Source organism: Anolis carolinensis, chromosome 1 (genome assembly GCF_035594765.1).
Source record: "Anolis carolinensis isolate JA03-04 chromosome 1, rAnoCar3.1.pri, whole genome shotgun sequence".
NCBI classification, from domain to species: Eukaryota; Metazoa; Chordata; class Lepidosauria; order Squamata; family Dactyloidae; genus Anolis; species Anolis carolinensis.
Window position 1 is genome coordinate 186,855,059 of NC_085841.1, and position 21,276 is coordinate 186,876,334.

Below are 21,276 nucleotides of genomic sequence, written 5' to 3' on the forward strand. Positions count from 1 at the left end.
AATCAATGATCCCCAAACACTTTACTTATTCTGTTGGATGAAGTCCCACAAGCCATCACTGTGTTAAAGGGTTCTCTACATGTTCAGGTCAGGAACTGGGGCCTTTCCTATAATTCAGCAGACAGAAGCAAGTGCCATAAGTAAGGTGTTTTTGATATCAGGAAAGGACAGTGTGGATATGAAGAACACTCCCTAATAATTGTATCCTCTGCTAAAAAAAATCTCCCAGTGTCCCCACATTCAAGATACCTTACAGAGGAGAAGAATTATCACACTTTAGAACTCTGAAAATTCATTCATAGCGATAGAATTAAATTGCTCATTCTTGCAACCATAGTCTTAACTAGCAGATGTATCCAGACAATTTTCAAAAGCAGTCCCATGGAACACAAATTTCAAGAGTCCATCCTTGATTGATGTCCCTGTGTCATTTTGTCCCGCTTGCATATGTAATCCACATGGACATTAAAGTTCTGCAGAAAACACACAAAGGATCAAATCACTTTGGAGCTGCTAAACATATGTAAGGAGGCAGTTAGGGTTTAAGCTTAAATAATTATGAGCAGTAACAAGAAATGTACTGCCAAATGTAGTATGTGCTTCACAATTACCAGATTTCTCCTTGCTAATCCCCCGGAGCAGCCACTTATCTGTTTTTACTGCTGCGGTGGAAGAGTGAGTAGGGTGGCTGATGAAAATGAATAGCTTCAGGGTTTGGAGAATTCAACGTATCGATAAGCAAGTTGAATAATTTGCACTGCCAGAGGCGTCTAACATACCAAATTATGACATAACTGTAGAAATAATGGCTGCAGCTGTTGCCTCTGTAAAATGATCCACAATACCACATGCTAATAAGAAAGACAACATGTCTAAGTCACTTTGTAGAATGCCGGCAGACTAATCCCACGCCATGCCGCCTGGTGCCAAATGTGGTCATATCACAGCAAGAGGATAAGGCCTGGAATAATCACATCCTTCAGAGGGGGGTTGGAATCCTCTGTGTAATACAATGAAATCCCATTTAAACAGGCCAGCCTTGTGAAGCTATTACAGCTGCGTCCCCAGAGTACTGCAATTGCAACCCTCCTTACAACACCCATACAAATGCCTTCCTATACAAAATGTTCACATGCAGGCAAAATATTTACTGTCAAGGAGAAAAAGCATGTGATCTCTTAAAATAAAAAGATATATTCTTGTGATCAGGAGGCCTAGGGAAATGTTGATAGCTAAGGGTTCGTGTCTTCAGAATTCTCTGACACAACAAGCCCTATTCTTTCGCTAGAATTCCAGCCAACATCAGATCTTTCATTTCCAACCATGCACTATTTCTGTCCTACTTTCTCAAAATATAAGATGTCAGTGCTGAGCCATAAGGTGGCCAAACACACAAGGACCTAAGATGTTTGGGGCTAAAGTTGGAAGCAACTCAACAAGAGAGATGTGAAAAGTTGTGGCTCTCGTTTTTATTGTATATTTCAGAACTTCCTTGCCTCCAATTCTCATTCGTGTGTGCAGTACCAAAAAGCAACCCCACTTTTTAACATACATGCATGGCCTGGTCTAGGTGCTATGAATGAGAAATGAAATAAATGAATGAATGAGTAAGGTAAAGGTAGGTAAAGGTTTTCCCCTGACATTAAGTCTAGTCGTGTCTGACTCTGGGGGTTGGTGCTCATCTCCATTTCTAAGCCAAAGAGCCGGCGTTTACGGACAAGGTCACGGGGCAGCGTTACTGCATGGAGATTCTGTTACCTTCCTTCCAGAGTGGTGCCTATTGATCTACTCACATTTGCATGTTTTCGAACTGCTAGGTTGGCAGAAGCTGGGGCTAACAGCGGGAACTCACCCTGCTCTCTGGATTTGAACCGCTGACCTTTTAGTCAGCAAGTTCAGCAGCTTGGTGGTTTAATCGGCTGTGTCACCAGGTGCTCCTGAATGAGTAAACAATATATAAAATCCAAAAGGTAAATAAGAGCAGCAACAAAAGCTCTATGTTACCCCAGGGGTTTTCAGCACTGCTACAAAAAATGAAAAAATAAAACAGACTCAGCCCAGATAGAAAGCTCTCTACAGAGCTACCTGTTGAGTATCCTGGGAGTTTGAACTGGTTGGTTTTTGGTTTTTTGTTTGTTTCTTTGTTTTGGCTTTAAACTGACTTTCCTTGCTTTGGGCAGAGTCAAGATACTCTGCAGCTTGCTGGAAGCTGTAGAGCACAGTTTCTTAAACCGTGGGTACTGACACCAAATAGGGTCCCTTAACTCAAAATATTTGGCAACAATAAAAGTGTTCTGAACATCACCTAGTGGCTGTTTTAGGGCCTCATCATAAAGGCCCATGGATTCACCATGCATCGTGGCCAATCCAAGGGCTCCTGGCGGGGGGCGTGGAGAACCCATTGCTCCATGCCCTGCACCGTTACCCTCATCTTATGAGGGGAAGCATTGCCACCCAGCTTCCCCTCATTACTGGTAAGGCAACATGGGAAGGCTCTTGTGTTGCTGCCACAATGGCATGCACCCCTTCCTCTCCTCTTTCAGCATGGAGTCTGGCCAGAAGTCCCTGTGCATCGTCTAATGGGCTCCATGCTGAAAGTGGAGAGGAGCTGATGTACAACGGGAAAATTGGCCCATCTGATGAGATAGGTAGACATTTGTTATTTACAATGGACTCTGCAGAAAATGCTTCAGTTGTGCTTCATAAAAAGAAAGGCTGTTTAGCAAGCCTTGTAAATGATGATTTGTTACTCCTTCCGCTTCCGGCGTGGTTGTTACAGTCCTTTCTCCTCCTCTTCCTGGTCCCGCCTGCCATGGCGCTCTTCGAGCAGATGCAAGCCAATGCGAGCTGCTGATTTGTTACCTGTGTTTGTTTTTATACTTATTTTATTAGCTATGACCCTATGTACCTAGGATCACGTAAAAATTATTTAGGACAAAAGGGATCCCAAATGGAAAAGTTTAAGAAGACCTGTTCCAGAGTATCCTGTGTCTTCAGGGCAGTCTGGACAACTAGATCGGGTCCATTTCAGGAAAAGGAATAGATCATATATCTGTCATGGGAACTGCTACCTCTAGCCAGCCATAGACCTCTGTCTGAGCTCCTCAGCATTGCAGGTTCTTCTACTGATAGAAGGAAGAGAAGATTATGTAGCAAAATGGGTAGTATGCCATGCTGAAATGCAATCCATAATTAGCTAATTAATTAATTTAAAAATACACCTCATATTTCTCCTTTGATGGGATTTGAAGTGGCTTCCAGAAGTTTAAAAAAGATTAAATAAAAGTACATACAATTATTATTTATTTAGTATGACACAGCAAACAAGATAGATATGCTGGATTTCATATCAGAAAGTCACAAGTCAAACACTTCCCAAGTGTCTAGGACTGTGTGATGTATTTTCAGATGATGCATGCAGATCCCAGGATAATAAATAATAATAATAATAAGAAGAAGAAGAAGAAGAAGAAGAAGAAGAAGAAGAAGAAGAAGAAGAAGAAAGAAGAAAGAAGAAAGAAGAAGAAGAAGAAGAAGAAGAAGAAGAAGAAGAAGAAGAAGAAGAGGAAGAGGAAGAAGAAGACTTTATTTATACCCCACCACCATCTCCCCGTGGGGACTCGGGGCGGCTCACAATGTTACAAAAGTAACAGCCCAAATACATTAACAATATACACAGTTTAAAACACAAGAAGATGATAAAACAGAAGTTAAAACAAAGGTTATACAACAGTAATAATATCAAACAACCACCAATGCAATTCAGTCAACTTCAAAGGTGGGGGGGACTATAGAAGCAATATAAGATAAAATCATTAGATTAAAATACCCCGATGAAAGGAACCTAATAACATTCAGGTTCCTTTCATTGGGGTATTTTAATCTAATGATTTTATCTTATATTGCTTCTATAAAAAGGACCGTGGTGGATGCTGCTGATTCTGGACATCCATCGACAAGTGGGCTACGGAATCAAAATATAAAATTATTATTGTATGACATAGCAAACAGAATAGATATGCTGGATTTCGTATCACAAAATCACAAGTCGAACACTTCCCAAGTGCCTAGGACTGTGTGATGTTATTATTATTATTGTTATCTGTGGTTTAAAAGGTTAAAGTAATTTTAAAATACAATGGCCTCAGTTAACAAAGTCAATGTGTTCCTGGGAATTAGAAGAAATAACATGGAAAGAATGGGGATGGGTTCCTATATCATAAACAGGAACAGCAGTTCAATATGTCTGAGTAAAATTTTATCCAAAATTAACAATACTCACATGGGAAATGAAACAACCAGGGTCTGGCACACCTTACAGAACTAAACAAGAATATTGTGAACTTTCTGGAGACTATTTGAAAGCTTGTTCCAAAATGCATCCAAGGATCCCCCCCCCTTTTACCAGACTCCACCTTTCTAGTGATTTCTATTTTGGTGTCCAAACTTATAAATCTGTTGAGTGTTTTTTACATGATAGAGGTAGCTGCTGAGGCAGGCTTATCTACTTTCCCATTTTCATGCTGTTTTGCTGTTTATACATAATCAGCAAGGGATTCTTGGGGCAGCTGCTATTTATATTTCCTGTAGTAGGTAGGCAACATAGAATGTCTGCAATAAAAATACTAAATAAGAATTGCATTTCAGTTTATCCACCAAAGCTCATTACTGAGATGAGGAAACATTCCCAGGAATAAAGTGAGACAGATTCCGGAAAAATCTTGTGGCTTTTCCTAAGCCCATTATGTGTCTCCCTGGGCATTATGAAGGGATTAGGGCATTTCCTAAACTGAATATTGAAACATGCCCTGAGTTGTGGGATGTGCATGTAGGGCTTCTGTAACTCTTTGTGAGTTATCGTGGACTCCCTTGCTGAGCTCCTATAGAGCTGAAGATTTTCAGGCACATTTGGAGTACTGGTTTTTTAATAAGTGCATTTTAAATAATACTTTCAAGGCTGAAATATTAATACAATCTACCTGAGAAGCACGCAATGCCACAACCAACGTACACATTTTCATATTTTGCAAATTAATGTCCATACTGTGGAATCAAATTACTGTATATACTCGAGTATAAGCCTAGTTTTTCAGCCCTTTTTTTAAGACTAAAAAAGCCCCCCTCGGCTTATACTCGGGTGAGTTGTCCCAGTTGGCTTATATTTGGGTCAGGTTATACTCGAGAATATATGGTACATGTATTATTGCTCTCTATTATTATTGGTATTATTACATTTATTTTCTCTATTATTGTTGCTATTACATTTATTTAACTCTATTATTATTATTATTATTATTATTAGTATTATTATTACTATTATTATTATTACGTTTATTATTTCACTATGATCTTATTATTATTATTATTATTATTATTATTATTATTATTATTATTGCAGTTATTATTTTACTCTATTTATTATTACATGTATTATTTTCCTGTATTTATTATTATTATTATTACATGTATCAACTCACTTTTGGGTTCTCCCCCATGTTCTTATAGCACTTTTAACTTCCTCCATGTTTACAAGTCTCACTTAGTGCACTTTGATCAGCCCATCCTTATGTTTTATTGCTGTGTTTTAACTTTGTCTTATTAATGGATTGATTTTAAATTGTATGTTTTAATTTTTCATTCGTGCGTTTCGGTATTTGATGTTTTATGTATGTATACTTGTTCTGCATTTGTAAGCCGCCTTAAGTCCCTGCGGGGAGATAGAGGCGGGGTACAAGAATAAAATTATTATTATTATTATTATTATTATTATTATTATTATTATTATTATTATATTTTACTCTATTATTATTAAAAGGATACATAAGCACATTTACATTGAAGAAGATGAGAATAATGATTTGATCAGAGTTGGACAGTCTTATCTTAAATTTGAGCTTTATGTAAATATTCAAAAACATTTAACCTACTGATGCCTCAATTAATGTAATTTTATTGGTGTCTATTTTTATTTCTGAAATTTATCACCCTCGGCTTATACTGGAGTCAATGTTTTCCCAGATTTTTGGGGTAAAATTAGGTGCCTCGGCTTATATTCGGGTTGGCTTATACTCGAGTATATACAATATTATGCAGATTAATTTGAAAATATTCAAAATAGGTCACTTGGATTTGAGGAACTGAAACATGGCAAACCTATCCTCCCCCCACACAACACATGCACATGTACACACACACACTTTTGTTTCCTGTCTGAGTCCTTTAATTGGGAAGCATTGTTGCCTGATTTCTACATACCATCTCATTCTTGGCCAGCAGTGCTTGGTATTCCAACTACCTATCTCAGATTGGCCAGTGACATGGTGCCTGCATGTGTAATAATCAGATGACAGAATACTGGGATAGCTCACTCAAGCTGGGTACATGACCCAATAGTTTGTGACTCACCAAGCATCTTTAAGCAGTAGGCAAATTACTGAGAATTTTTCTAGAGCCTTTGCCAGATGTGCATTATTCCTCTGCCTCATATGCTTCACTTGCAGTGTGTGCATGCTCTTCACATAGCATTTTTCACTTCCACAATACTGACCTAGGCATGTTGAGCTCAGAGCTATCTGCATTTCTGGAACAGTGAGCAAAAAGGCAATTGGAATGGGCATTGGGTGATCCCTGAAGTTCTCCATGCATTGCTGTACAAATTCCCCCATGTTGTGGCAGTTTTCTAGGAATGGCAAAGTGCCTTCTTGTGTTCCTCGCTGGGTTTTTAGACAGAGCCTAGCATGTTCCCAATTTAACAGCCATTGGGTACTATCTGTTGCAGCGCCTTGTGATTATAACGTGGCAGCCTTTGCCAACAGGGGCTTCTTTCATCACTGCTGCTCAGTTGCAGGAGAATCCTTTGGACAGATGGATGACTTCTCCTCTAATTCGGAAGAATGACTGCTCAGCAGCAAATAATGGGTGCTGTAGCAAATCTATTCTGACAGGCAACAAGCTCAGAGAATAGGTTTTGCTTTCCCCTCTTTAATGCGATGTGGTGAAATGAAAAAGCCAGAGGACAGAGAAGTGTTTTCTGTTCTGAAGGGATGGCACAACATTTGTTTGTGTAACTGGATAGGCAGACAATATACACCAAATGAACCACTACATCACAGTGAACTGGGGCCAATTCAACTCACTCTTAACAAAACTTTGCCAAGTCACAAAATTGTATGTTATTACTCTTCTTTTTTAAAAAAAAACTGGTAAGATTCAGTTTTACTTTAATTTTAAAAAATCACTTCCTTTTCTGAATTGGAGGAAAGTAGTAAATGTATCATAAAACAAATAGAAATAAATGTTGTTTCTTCCAACCAACTTTAGAAAATTTAGCTGTTTTAACTTAGATAAAATCAAGCTTGTGTCTGCTTGCAGTATAGGTATAAAAATTGGGAGCCTTTCAGAGAGAAAAAAGTGGTAACATAAATTAAATGTTGATATTTAAAACACATATCCCTTCTAATGCAGATGTTTTAAAGTGTGTATTCAAAGTGGAGTAGCATCATTAGCTACAGTGCTACCCATAGTTGTTCCAGCTATACTCCAGTAAGTAGTGTTTGCTACCAGCTAAGAAAAGCAAAAGCAAACCCCCTGTATTAAATCCATCTCCAATTTGTTGAGGACACAAATAAGCAATATCCGTAATAAAAAACACAGAGTTTACTAATCAGTGGGAGATGAGGCACAGGAGGAGGAACTAATTTTGATTATTAATGTTGAGTTGTATTTTGAATGTGAACTCCAAGCTCATGTAGCTCAACTTTCTGATATTCAGCTTGTGCACATTTCTTGTGCAACAGCTTGACTTTAGATTACATTTCATAGGATCTTAATTAGGGAAGTGCAGGGGATTTTCTTCAGGATTATTTCATAAGAATTTAATTGGACTCTCAAATATCTTCATATTCATAGGAGCTTTTTCAAAAATTGATTGGAGAAGGAATTAAATGTGGCAAATTTGTTTACTCAAGTCAAAAGAATGTTTCACTATTGACATGCTCAGTTTGAAACCACTCAGCACATATTACCAGACCATGAAGTGCAAGAAGCAGGAATCGAGGGAAGCTAGACATAGTAAAACAAAACAAAAAAAACCCCCACAATTTAAATACTGCAATACTTGACATGGTTAAGTTAAAGTGGACAGAATTAGAACATTTTAAGTCAGACAGTTTCATAATGTTTTACTTAGAAAATGAAAATCTAAGAAGAAACGGGATACCATAATGTTGAGGAGAGAGGTGGCAAGAGAAATCAAGGGGTATAATGCAAAATACACAAAAAGTAATTATAAGATTCTGTACTGGACTCCAGGAGGAAGTGGACTTGTGTTAATCATAGGTTATTAGAATACAAAAATTAGGTTATTAGAATACAAAAGAAGATAATAGAGTAGAATCCAATATTGTATTTATTTATTAGATTGTAAGAAAATTTGGTCTAAATAAAAAAAAGCAGAAGAGTGACTGATTGTATTTTGCAGGACTATCCATTTGTTCATTACAAACACATTCTTCGCCTGTCCTCAGAGGCAAGCATATCATCTAGTGGGCAATATAGAAATCAAATAGGCTATATAACAGGAGAAAGCCTATTCTTTCTGCAAAAACAAAACCTGGAGCAGATTGTGGCACATAAACCACCAATATTAAAAATTAGAGCAAAGCTAAAGAACACTAAACCAACCAATATGCTGAAATATAACCTGAAGAATATCCCTGCAGAATTTAAAAAATAGATTTGCATTAATTGACTGCCAGAAAAACCAGAATAAATCTGGACTGAAGCCAGAGACTTTATCAGGTAGAAATGCGAAAGCACAATTACATTCAGTAGAAGCAGGTGTGAAAATTGGAGGAAGAAATATCAAAGGTTTCAGATATGCAGATGACACCATACTACTAGCAGAAAATAGCAAAAATTTGAAACAATTATTTGAAGAAAGTCAAGAAAGTAGAAGGTCCGATTTGCAATTAAATATTAAGAAAACCAAACTAATCATCACAGATATTTTATATGAGTTTAAAGTAGATGATGAAGACATTGAAATAGTTCAAGATTTTTCATCACTTGGCTCACTCATTATTAATCAGAATGAAAACTAGTCAAGAAATCATAAGAAGACTCTGACTTGGAAAGATGAATATGAAGGAGCCAGACTCTCAAGAGTAGAGATAAATCATTTAATATCAAAGTTGGGGTTGTCCCTACCATCATATTTTTAAATCTATGTATGGTTGTGAAAGCTTGACAGTGAAGAAAACTGATAGGAAGAAAATAAATTCACTTGAAATGTGGTACTGGAGAAGATTTCTGCAAATACTGTCAACAAGACAAACAAGTGAGTCCTAGAGTAAATCAACCCTAAATTCTCCATAAAAATTAAGATGACTAGTATAAGAGAAGGGTCTCAACCTGTGAGTTCCCAGGTGTTTTGGCCTACAACTCTCAGAAATCCCAGCCAGTTTACCAGCTGTTAGGATTTCTGGGAGTTGAAGGCCAAAACATCTGGGGACCCACAGGTTGAGAACCACTGCTTTAGACATAGCATGAGAAGATATGACTCATTTGAAAAGACAATAGTACTTGGTCAGATAGAAGGCAGAAGGAAAAGAGGAGCACCCTGTTCCAGATGGATCTACTTAATCCAGAATGCCAAGGCCCTGATTGTGCAAGACCTAAGGATACCGTGACTTAGAAATATTTCATTCACCAGCCCCTTGAATTGCTCACCACCATTCTTAAGTCCTCATAGCAGAAAGCAAGGACTTTAATTCACAGGTTTCAACATAGACCTTTCTGTGATCCAAGCAAAACAGTTGATATATTTATTGATGACTTGCTTGCACTATTTTGAGGTGTTACAATCTGTTATAATTTTATTCCCAGGACTAAACAGTTGATTCCAACATCCTAAGCAGTAACAGATTTGTTTTGCCGGATATTTTGTACCATGCCTTGGTGACTTGTTTACCACTACAAGAAAGCCTCTTGTAGTTACTGCTGACCAAATGAAGAAAATATCCACCTTCATAGTACCCCATTTCTCTCTTGAGTCCGTAATCTCAAGGAACCACAGAAGCAAGATCAGAACAAAAGGCTTACTAATTAAACTGGGGAAAAAAAGTCTAGGAGTAAGTCAACTTGCCTTGGGGATTTGTTTAATTTCATTAGTTTAAGAGGAGCTTCATCGTCAAACAGTAATTGGTGCACTGAGCAGGTCCCTGTGCTCTTGCATGAGAGAGAATGATAATGATATTATCCTGAAGTTCATACTTCTTGGCCTTGGATTGCTTCTTCAAGATGACTAGTAAAGTGCATTATTGATTAAATGGAATTCTGGGTGAATATTCAGGCCACACCCATAATGAGTGGGTGTACCCCATGCTGTGAAGTTCAAGTGAGCTATAGATCTTGCATAATTGGAGTATGTAACTGACATGCTAACAAGTGCATTGGAATTATTTTAGTGCTAATTAATCCTATCTATCTGCTACTTCTCAAACAACATATATCCGAAACTATATTTTCAGCTCTATCAGGAGGCAGAACCAGGTCTAACTGTCTAAAGATACAGGACAGTAGATTTGAATTGAAGATTAAAATGAACTTTTTGGTAGCAAGAATGGTTTGGCAATGGAATCAACTACCTAGAGAGGTGGTGGGACTTTTTCTCTGGAGGTCTTCAAAAAGAGACAGGACAGCAATCTGCTGGGGATGCTTTAGCTGGAAATCCTGCACTGAGTAGGGGGTTGGACCCAGTAGCCCCTGAGGCTCATTCTAACTCTACGGTTTTGCGGATCTAATAGCAATGTTGCTTATTAGGAATCTTAGGTCTGGGACTGAACCACTGTTCACTTCTAACTTAGTTAGAATCTGTTATTTTTCACAATCTTCAGATTTTAACTAGAAAAACTTAACAGTCCAAGACAGCATGCCATAGCTTCCATAGCTTTTCATGTATGAGAAAGGGATCAAAGAGATGTCAATAAATACGATAGTGGGTCAAAATGTTTTGTCTCCTGTATCATAAAAATGTTTTGAATGAACGTCTAACAGCAGAAGTTGCTACAGATCATAGTGTGATCCTCTACGCAAAACTGCTGTTCAACATAGTCACCATCAATTTGTACACATTTGTGCCATCATTTAACCCAGGCATAAAAACCATTTTGGAAAAATTCTGGGTTTTGCTTCGAGACCCATGATTTTAAAGCTGTTTTAACATCATTCAAGGCATTGAATCTTAAACCATGTAGGTTGTCTTTTAGAGGCCCAAAAAGGCTACCTACATGGTGTCAGATTCAATAGTTTGAATGGCGTTAAAACAGTTCTAAAATACGTTGAACTGTAGTTTTGTGTAAAGGATAGTTCAGGCTATGATCTGTAGCAACTTCTTCTGTTATATATTTATTTATAACATTTTTATGACATAGGAGGTAAAACTTTTAGATCCACCCTCGTACTATGGCTTGTGGGAACATCCTCCTTCCTGTCCTGCATCCCCCTGAATTCTTCTGCCCCTTCTAGGGAAAATATTTGAGGGTGGAGACAGATTTTAAACTAATCCATCAATGCCTGTCAGTCTGTGGAACCAGTCATAGGAACACCCATCAAAGAGCTCTGCCGTCCAGTGCAAATAATTTAATTATCTCTTCAGTTATCCATTGTGGACACTCTCGATATAATTTTATCTTTGAGAGTCTTCTAGGCAATTATGTCATTAGGAGGCAAATACAAATATGTTAAATAAATTTCTTACCCAGCATTTTATTTATGTATTTTGTGTATCTCAGTTTTCTCCTAAGACATGATTCACTTTGTAGGTAAGAATATTGAATCAAGACATGATTGAGCTAGAGGGGGGCTAGGTCTCCCCGACCTGGAATTATATTATGAGGCGGCTGCTTTGACTTGGGTGAGGGACTGGGCCACATTAGAAAAGAAAAAAATATTAATACTAGAGGGAGAAGATCTACGACGTGGGTGGCACAGTTATCTATGGAAAGGAAAAACAAAAATAGAAAAAAACTTTTAAAACCACTTTATAATCAGAATTTGGGATAAATATAAAACCAGATTCCACTCCAAAACCCCAATGTGGTACTCTCCAATAGAAGCAAACCACAGAAGAGAAACACCCAGTGAGAAATGGTTAACATATAAACAAATGTTAATACTAACCAACCAGGAGGCAAAACTAAAAACACATGAAGAAATTAAAAAAATAGACCCAAACATCAACTGGCTTAAGTATTGGCAGATTAGAGAGGAATACAAGGAAGACAAAGAAAGAGGATTTGAAACAACAGAAAAACTTTGGGACAAAATACTGAAAATTAGCACCAAACAAATAAGAATACTATACAAACAATTGCTTACCTGGGCTCAAGAGAAAGATCAAATAAAAGAAGTAATGCTAAAATGGACCAAAGCGATAGGACACACAATTTATCTAGGTCAATGGGAAGAAATATAGGGGGGAAAGCTGAGGTGGGCTTATGCTACAGAAATAAAGGAGAACTGGTTTAAAATGTTCCACATGTGGTATTTGACACCAAATAAACTTGCTAGAATCAATAAAGGGAAAAACAGTGGAAACTGTTGGAAATGTGGAAAGCACACTGGAACTTTTATACACATGTGGTGGGAATGTAAGAAAATCAAGAAATTTTGGCGAGAAATACATTAAAAAATGACAAAAATCCTACAAAAAGAAATTGAGTTTAAGCCAGAATGCTTCCTATTAGGAATTACAGACGGGCAAATAGACAATAACACCGATAGAATAATATTTTACCTCACCACGGCGGCGAGAATAGTGCTCGCACAAGCATGGAAAACAAAGGAAGTACCTAGCATGGAGAAATGGCTCAATAAAGTAATGGACGTGATGAATATGGACTTATTAACACAAAAACTAGCCCAGGAAAGAATATCAAATAAAACGGATTGGAAACCCATGAAGGAATTTTTACAAAAAGAAAAAATAAATGTTTATATAAGGATGGACTAAAGAAAGTCCCTCGGATAATAGTATAAAGTAAAGATAGTTAACCTTGTTTAACTTCAAAATAAAAATAAATGACTAAAAGAAAATCAAAAGGACCACACCCGAAGCTCTGGAAGTAACAGGATATATATAGCAACTGTTTACATGTAAATTCTTTTTTTGGTGTGGTTGTTTTTGCGTTGTGGTTGTTGGTTTTTTTCTTTTTCTTTTTCTTTTTTTTTTTTGTTGTTCTTTTTTTAATCCCCTCCTTTTTTTCTTTTTGTTCCTTTTCAACTTGTGTATTGATACCTCATTTTCCCCCTCACCCCTTTCCCTCAGATACCCTTGTTGTCTTACATGTGTTTTATGGTATTGATAAATGAGAATCTTTGTTGTTATAGGAAATATATGGAGTTGCTGGGAAACCTCTCAATAAAAATTAATTTTAAAAAAAGACATGATTGAGCTAAACTTACCTGTTTCTGTTCCTAGTTCTGTTGATTTCCACCCATGTAAAGTGACAGATCTGAAAAGGAGAGCTTTCTTCTCTTTGCATGATCAAGAACATCCCCTCCAGTATGGTCTGAAATTGTATGGAGAGTGTCTACATATAGTGTCTACATGTGCGATAAAGAGAAAAAACTATAGATAGAAGGTAGCTAATCCACCCTCCTTTTACCAGGCCAATTGAAGAAGGCAATGATGAGTCCATAGAGCTTCATTCATTCACCCATCCATTCAAATAATTTATACCCTGTTCTTTAGTGGAAATAGAGATGTGAATGCCCAGGGGAGATTTTAAAATGTTTTTAAAAGAAAACTTTCCTCCAGGGCTTTTCTCGTTCCAAAGGAGGGAAACATGGGGGATTATGAAATATTTTATTTTAGAAAAATGAATAAAGTGTTTAACACAAAGTATTGAGACTGCTAATTACTGAGTACTTCCCCTAAATTATTTCTAAGCATGCCTAGATCTTTTTTGTGTATTTCTGGGTGGCCCAGAAATATAGAACATTGTCTTATTGCTTTCAGTAGACACACATGTACCAGAAAAAGAAAATAAAAAGGCATGAGTTACTTAATGAATAAGAGGAAAAAATGTATACCTAGTAATGCTAACAGTCCTTTTGAAAAGTATCTTTCCCATTTCAGTGCTTGTTGATGTAGAATATCTACACTGTAGGATTAGTTCATTGTGGAGCTACAATGAAACATGACTGAAAGGGCCTCATCACATTTGCTAACAGAATCTCTATGGATCATGATGAATGCGGTGGTCCCCAGCGGTGGTCAGGGAGAACCCACTGCCCCACGCCTTGCATCACCCAACTTAGCCCTTACCCCATCCCACAGGGGGAAGCGTCCACCACCTGGCTTCCCTCATTGTTGCTAATGCAACACAGAAAGCCTCCTGTGTTGCCATGGTGGCAACATATACTAGTTCCTCTTCGGCTTTACTACAGAGCCCTACTGGAAGTAGCTGTACGTTGTGGAATGGGAGCCAGTGGGCTCCATGGCAAAACTGAACCAGCATATGCTGCCAAATTTGGACTCATCTGATGAGATCGAAAGACAACCATGTCCTCCTGTGGTATACAAGGCTTAAACAGCTAAAGGGACAAAGTAGTAGGTCCTAGAAACTATTGTAACTGTCAGTAGTGTAGCAGTGGACAGATGCCTGGGAAATGGGAGCCAAATGTTGCCCACTCTCATGCCCTCCCCACACTGCCCCAGTCTGTTGGTAGTAAAGGTAAAGGTAAAGGTTTCCCCTGATGTTAAGTCCAATCATGACCGACTCTGGAGGTTGGTGCTCATCTCCATTTCTAAGCCGAAGAGCTGGTGTTGTCCATACACATCTCCAGATCATGTGGCCGGTATGACTGCATGGTGCGCCGTTACCTTCCCGCTGGAGTGGTACCTATTAATCTACTCACATTTGCATGTTTTCGAACTGCTAGGTTGGCAGGAGCTGGGGCTAACAGCGGGCGCTCATTCTGCTCCCAGGATTTGAACCTGGGACCTTTGGGTCCCCAAATTCAGCAGTTCAGCGCTTTAACACACTGTGCCACCAGGGACCCCAGTCTGTTGGTAGCATACAGGAAAAATAACTCTTCAGATTCCTTGTGCAAAGCAATCTTATAGTACCTTAAAGAGTATCAGAGGATGATCTAATGCCCTTCCACACAGCCATATAACCCAGAATATCAAGGCAGGTAACCAACAATATTTGCTTTGAACTGGGCTATCTGAGTTCACACTGCCATATAATCCAGTTCAATGTGGATTTTATACAGCCATGTGGAGGGGGTCCTACATTGCCCTGTATCCCAGGATCTGATCCCAGATTATTTGCTTATCCCAGACTATCTGGCAGTGCAGACTCATATAATCCAGTTCAAATCATATAATCTGGGATCAGATCCTGGGATATAGGGCAGTGTAGATCCAACCTGAGAGAATGAAGTTGATAGCATAAACCTGCATAAACTAATTCCATCCCTACATGGGCCCAATGAAATGGACTCACATTGCAACTGCTGCAAGGTTTTGCAGCAGAAGTACTGCTTCCAGTCATTAATCCTGCACAAGGCGAACTGCAAAGATCAGGGTGTTTTTAAGGTGTGGACAGCTGGATAGGACTATATCCAGTCTGATTTAGTGTTCATACCAAACAGATCTGCCACTGTGTCATTGGCTAGAAACAACTCTTGGCAGATACTTGCTGATGATATCACTTCTGCTGGTCTCATAGTTGCATACTTTTTGCTGGCAAAAAGCATGCACCATTGGCATGGGCCCAATGCACTATTTGTCCAGCCAGTCAGCTGGACACCAAAAAGGGCTCCAAGGATGGTCTCATACTACATAGGGAGCAGTTGGGGAGTACAGTACTCCAAAAAAATTTTATTAGATGTAGATGCAGTCCAGGTCTACTTCCTTGGGTACTTTCTTTGGGTTGAGACAGTTTAAATGGTTGAGGGAGGGAGAGTGATTGGAAGAGAGAGAGATTGAAAGGAAGAGAAAAAGAAAATCACCAGGTTTGCAGGTGGCTTTGATATGCCTGGGACAAACTAGATGTGAAAAATCACACACAAGTAAACTGAAATTTTAAAATTGGGGCTTTGAAGAGTGTCAAGAGATTGCATGGGCTGCAAATTTGGGTTAGAGGGTGAATTAAACAACTGAATGACACTCAACACTGTGTGCATATATGTGCCTTCACTTCACCTGTCAACCTGGGACAACTGCTTGCATTTCAATTGTTCATTAAAAGCCCTGGTAGATGCACTTGTCTTGACTCAGCATTTACCACTTATTCATGTAGGCATCTTGCCAACAATTCTGGGGAAATGATTCAACAGCTGGCATGCTCGTGTGGCAATTTGCACAATCTTTCCAGGGGATTCCAGCAAAAGGGGTTCCAAAGAAAGATGTTATGTGGGAAAGAGGTGGACAGGGAGACTGCTAGGCATCGGTTCTGATCTTGCTGCTTCCAGTTTGCAAACTGTACCCTCTCTCTCCCTTTTGCCTTTCAGAAACCAGGTTTCCCATCCTTACATCTGCTGAAACATACCTATTTTGACTCTCAGCATATGTAATTTTGTTTCTTATACTAGTCTGTGCAGTGTGCTGTTTAAACTCTGGATGTTAGGTCTCAAAATGCCTTGTGTTCTTGTATTTCTAAGGTGATTTCCAGTGAGTTTGCATGTGAATGAGTGACTGCAGTGAATAAACAAAAACAGTATTTTTAAGATTAATGTATAAGAAGAGGTACAGAAGCCCTGAGAATATACAAGCCACATTCTGAAGATGGTCCCTTTGAACTTTAAATAGTTCACCAAGTGGCTTGTCGCCATAATATGAGAAAATTCCAAATAATGCCTGTGAGCTTGAAATGTTTTCTTCTTACCATCAAATATTTAAGACTATTTTCTGGGTGTAGGGCATGAAAAAGGAATTGTGTGTGTGTGTGTGTGTGTGTGTGTGTGTGTGTGTGTGTGTGTACACTTTTTAAAAAGATAGGTTGAGGCAACCTTGAGCAGCTGGGGACTTGCAGCAGCTTGTGGATGCAAGGTCTGTGGAAAGGAGTGCGATTTGTGCCTGCAAAGGAGTTTGAGGTTTGCATCTCAAATATTTTTCTTCCAAATATTTTCATCGCTGCCCAGAATTATGCAGCAGCTTTCAAATAAGATCAGATTCACTCACAGGGCTGCTGACAGATACATAGAGGGCTTGATGAAAATATATTCATTTGAAAATATAATTTCTTTGTTGGTTGCTATGTTCTCGAGTCTCAGACTGTCTAGACCTCTGGGAGAGGTTATAGAGCAGTGAATGTGTGTGTGTGTCCTTCTCCCTCTCTCAGATTATGTGTGAAGTAGTAGGGCAGCTAATACGTTAGATATTCAAAGGAAAGGTTTTCAGAAACAGAGTTCAGCTGAACTGCAAATTCAAATCACAAGGGTGATGGGCTTAGAATTGACCTTTATCATGTCTGTCTGTCAGGAATTTCCAATAAGGTAAAAATGCAAAATACACTCTCTCACCCCAAAGCTGACACACACGTTTGAAATGCAGCTGCATGTGGACAGGGATGGGGAGAGAAGGAGAAATCTGGATATGGGGGAAAGATGTTTCTGGCTCCCATTTCAAATTCAGGGAGGGGAGCATCTGAAATAGTATCAGCCCTTCAAGCCCACAACATGAGTTGCAATACGATTGATCGATTTCACCAGGACTATGAATCAGCCAAAGCTTTAATTGTGGAGATTGAAATATACCCTATGATTAATTTGTGTAGCTGCAAACAATCAGAAGATACAGTTTAGTACACAGACAAGTCTGGAATTCTTAAGCATTCTGTGTTTATGTCTTCTGTGTTGTTCAAAAGTTTGTGGCCAAGAATATATCACAAAATCTATTCCTCATTTGCAGCAGTGAGTATTAACAATGCACAGCTTGGTTTATTGGTATGCTACTACTGCTTCCATCATTTTTCCCCAAGAAAACAGACATGGCATTTTATGGCTGCTTTGCTTTGCCATAGCAGTGCACAGTAATTTAGAGCATTACACAAAACACATCTAGAAATTGCTCTATGCAGAATAAGACTTGAATCTAGTTTGTTGTTAACAATTAAGTATCCAGAGCCGCTTCCCGACACAGTTGATATCTGTGTAGCTTTGTGTGGCATATTATCTAAACTTTACTTTCAACAGCACTTCATGAGGAGTGTGTATGTGTGTGTATATATAAGTATGAGTGTAGCATGTATAATTGGTGCCACTTGAAATGATAATGCACTACCGGTTGATCTTCTTAAAATAATAACTGTTGCTGATAAAGTGCCTCCTGTATGATGTGCAGCAAGTCTTTGTAAAAATGCCAGGAAAATGCCGCTTTCATGCTTATAAGAGGAATATAGCAACTGTCTCGCATTCAGAGCCTGAGAAAGTTACTTTTTTGAACTAACATGGAATCCTATAACTACTGCTGATGGAAATATTTTTGAGGTCACCTAACTTCAAGACAGACAACAATAACAAACCAAAAACTTATGTCTTTCTGAGCTCATCTCATACAAATGTCAATCCCACTAGCTCCCTATTGTTTACAATTATGGTTTCTACTCTCCAGGTTCTCATACAGGGATCTTGCCCTATCCAATTTGGAGATACACAAGCAACAATCCTCCCTAGACTTTTTGCATGTAAAGCATGTTACCGACTAGAGATCTGTAGGGAAAGGTGGGCAAACAAGCTTAGTTTCCCTTGGTGTTATAAAGCAGCTGGGACGCCTTCTACATCACCAGATAATCCAGGTTATCAAAGCAAAAAATCAACATTATCTGATTTGAACTGGATTATCTTAGTCTACACTGCCATTTAATCTAGTTCAAAGCAGATAATGTGGATTTTATACAGCTGTGTAGAAGGGGCCTGGGTTAAACATATATACAAATGTGTGAGACTGAACATGGCAACATTCAGAATTGGGCAACAGACCCAAATCCACCTAAACTTGTGAAATGACATGAATTAATGGGTGGATGGATGGACAAAGAGAATCTATGGGCGTCATGATTAATATATCCTGAAACTAGCTGGAGAGGTTGAACTAAACACCTGAATGCTACACCATTCTAGAATTTAAATTCCTCATCTTTGGGAGAGATGCCCTATTCAATCAATTTCAACATGTGCAGCCCATTCCCCAGCTGCTACCTTCGCATGCATGGAGGCACTAGCTTCTAAGTGCGTAGGATGGTATATTAAATTCAGCAGATTCACAAGCTCACTGTTTCAAGCCTACAGCTATGCTGGCATTTCAGGGTCAATATGATGGTCTGTCAAAAAAAAAAAAACATTGTGGGAACAAAAATACCTCCTCCCTCATGCAACTGCCTGATGTCTTTGATGCCTGAAGTATCCGTACAATCTAAACACATGTGAATGGATCTTCATGCCTAAGTTTGATTTGAGTAGATCCCTGACTTCCCCACATTCTCTGTTACTCATGCAGAGATCTAGGTTTCTGAGTTTGCATCACTCATTTCTCTCTTCATGCCATCATTATATGTGTGTACCTCCTTTGAATAGATATCTGTCTTCCATACAGTGTTCACTATTAGATATAATAAGGACCATTTCTATACTAGGTTAAAGTTAAAGCATGCTGGTACTACTCTGATGCAGCCATGGACCGTTCCTGAAGCACTTTGACCATATACATAACAGGCTGGGCTGAGGGCGGCTCAGGGTCACCGCCACCGCCAGCAAGTATTTGAAGGAAGATGCTTGCTGCCAGCAATAAAGCAGGGAGTCCATTGGAAGTGTGAGCAGTAAATCAGTTCAGGCCCACCTGTCCAGCCATCCACAATTCCAGGATCACTCTGAAGCATCATGAAAGTTCAGTGTCCCATTGATCCATATGTACAAAGTCTATATAAAAATAGGGTGAATGAACAAAGCTGACAAACTCTCCACCGTTACCCACTGTAGGCCTCAAGTAGTGTTGGACTACAGCTCCCACTCTTACTTCCCACTGGCCATGTTGGCTAGGGCAAATGGGAGTTGAGGTCCAACATCTAGACAGACATATGTTTTCCCCACCCTTCCTTTACTTTCCACTATAGGTTATTTGATGTGGCCATTTAAAATACACTTCAGTTGTGCAACTAACTTCATTGTTAGTTGCGGTGACAAAGTGGGTTAAAATCTTGTGCCAGCTAAACTGTTAACCTGAAGGTTGGGTTGCTGACCTGAAGGTTACTGGTTTAAATCTACAAGATGGGATGAGCTCCCGTTTGTCATCTCTAGCTTGCAGGGACATGTGAGAAGCCTCCTAGTTAACATATCCCAGCATCTCCTGGGCAATATCTCTGTAGACAGGCAATTCTCTCACACCTGAAGCAATTTGAAATATTTTCTATAGTCTCTTCTGACATGATTTTAAAAACTTCATTGTAGATTACTGTTGCTGTGGGCATCACACATTATCTAATATTCTGTTGGTTAATACCAGACACATAAAACCAGCTGTTGAATAAATCTAATTCTGTGTCTCCACTGTAATTGGGAGCAACAATGCTATTAAGGACTTCCTCACATAGGCAAATTTACATGTCATATGACACTTTCACCACAGTTTGGTGATGAAGCCCACTGGATCTCATCAAACGACCCAGAACTACTTCCAGTGAGGCTCCATCCCTAAACTGCGGTGAAAGTGTTGTACAAGGGAGCAACGAGACCATGGGAGGTTTCCTGTCTTATCATTAAATACAATCACAACACAGCAATGTTGCAATGTGGCAATGCTTTCCCCCATGGGATGGGTAAGGGAGCAATGCAGGGCAATGGGTTCCCCTACTGCCCCATAGATTCACCACACTGCCTGGCAAATCCCCGCACTATTGCCTACTCTTTGGACTTCAGTGTGATGAGGTCCTAAATGTGTGTCTGTATATATATCTTACATGAAAAAAGATCATTAGGTAATGATCAAACTGAAACCTATTGTTTCCAACATGCTGGCTTTTCATAGAATCATAGAGTTGGAAGAAACCCCAAGGGCCATCTAGTCCAGCCCCATTCTGCCATACATGGTCACATAATCAAAGCAACCCAGCCTCTGCTTAAAAACCTTCAGAGAAGGAAAATTTCTGGCCTGAGAGGCCCTGCTCGTGATCCCGCCTGCGTCGCAAACGCGGTTGGTGGGGACACGAGACAGGGCCTTCTCTGTGGTGGCCCCCCGACTCTGAAACACCCTCCCCAAGGATCTCAGAC

At 39.1% G+C, this 21,276-nt stretch overlaps 1 long non-coding RNA gene across 2 annotated transcripts; it reads right to left on the reverse strand.

Moving 5' to 3' along the window:
* Positions 1-275: 275 nt before the first annotated feature.
* Positions 276-9,249, reverse strand: LOC134293752 (uncharacterized). Of its 2 annotated transcripts, XR_010000714.1 has the most exons (4): positions 6,256-9,249; positions 2,971-3,125; positions 1,853-1,937; positions 276-473 (listed from the first exon to the last, which is right to left on the reverse strand). It is a non-coding gene; the product is annotated as an uncharacterized LOC134293752 (long non-coding RNA). The 2 variants fall into 2 exon arrangements; XR_010000713.1 differs by lacking the exon at positions 1,853-1,937 and having other exon boundaries at positions 6,256-9,237.
* Between the last annotated feature and the right edge of the window lie 12,027 nt (positions 9,250-21,276).